Source organism: Hyperolius riggenbachi, chromosome 6, assembly GCF_040937935.1.
Source record: "Hyperolius riggenbachi isolate aHypRig1 chromosome 6, aHypRig1.pri, whole genome shotgun sequence".
Lineage (NCBI taxonomy): Eukaryota > Metazoa > Chordata > Amphibia > Anura > Hyperoliidae > Hyperolius > Hyperolius riggenbachi.
In genome coordinates, this window is record NC_090651.1 from 82156176 (window position 1) to 82157751 (window position 1576).

The window sequence follows — 1576 nt, forward strand, 5'->3', positions numbered from 1 at the left end:
CTATACTGGGGCACCAGCTATACCAGGCTACCTATACTGGGACATCTACACCAGGCTACCTATACTGGCTCACCACCTATAGCTGGCTACTTATACTGGGGGAACCTATACCTGGCTACCTATACTGGGGGCACCTATGCCTGGATACCTATACTGGGGGCACCTATACCTGGCTAGGGCAGGGGAACGAGCTGAGACAGAAGGGGACAAGAGGTAACATAGGGGGATAAAAGAGGCACAGGGGGAACAGAGGCAGACAAAAGAGGCACAGGGAAAAGAGATGAGATGGGAACATGAGGTCACACGGAGGGGCACAAAAGAGGCACAAACTGAGGTGAGACAGAGGGGGACAAAAGAGGCACAGGAAGAAAAGAAGGGAACAAAAGAGAACGGATAAAGGATAAGAACGGACCTACAAGTCCCTATCTCATTTGTTAACTGGGGATTACCTGTATTTTGCTAGTATTTGGCTCTACCCACAACATGCCATGGTCACGCCCACTTTTTGCCATCACGCTGTGCATGTCACTTTCTTCAGTGTTGGAGCCATCCACACTTTTCTCCGCAGCGCACTTTGCACACAGACACGGGAGTGGGGTGGCTAGTGGGCGGGCACAGCAACCAGTGGGTGGGCCCAGGGAGGGGGGGGGTTTAGGCCTGATGATATGTGAGGGGCCCCAAAATTTCTGATGGCGGCCCTAGGGAGGTGGAGAGATATAGGCCCAAGTGGAGTGGGGGTCATAAAGTCAGAGGTTTGTCACAACTGGAGCTAAAGTGGATAGGCAGCGGAGTACCCCCTTGGTCCTTCCCCTGGGTCCATCTTTTTTATATTTCTAATCTCTCTCTCTCTCTCTTTTTTCATGGACCTTATAGGCTCCCGAATAGCTGCAGAGCAGTTGAGCGCCGCTTTTATAGGGGCAGCTCCTCTCAACATAGCACTCAGGCTACCCCTCTGGTCCTCCTCAGCTACGGTTATATTTATGGTGTTCATATACTTTGTATACCCATACTTTACATTAACTGTATGCATTTGTACTGTACCATTACCGACCCTGTATGTGCCAAAAACCATTCCAGGTACAACTTCGGTTGTACTTGGCGAAATAAACGAATTTTGATTCTGATTCTGAATAGGTTATCACTGAGGGGGTTGAATATTGAAATTTATATTAACTGTTTCTTATCAGATGATTACTTTTATGGAGATTTTATAGCTCTTTTAAATTAATATGCACTATATGGACAAAGTAAGAGGAGATGTATCATAAGGGAAAATAAACTCCTAATGCAGGATACCACTGCATACCATGCATTACAAACGAAATGGACAACTGATTCTCTATTAATTTTATTTCGTGTGTGGTATATGCATATTAGGGTGTGTCACATGATTTATATGGAATATTGTTTGGTATTTTGTCGGGTGTTTTGATACATTCTGGGGATTATGACATGGTATGGGTAGTTATAAGGATGTAATGATATTCCATATGATGTACAATTGAATGGCAGAAAATTCGGAGAGTAATAAGGGTTAATGTATGCACAGAGGAGATTATGCACAATAGATGCAAAC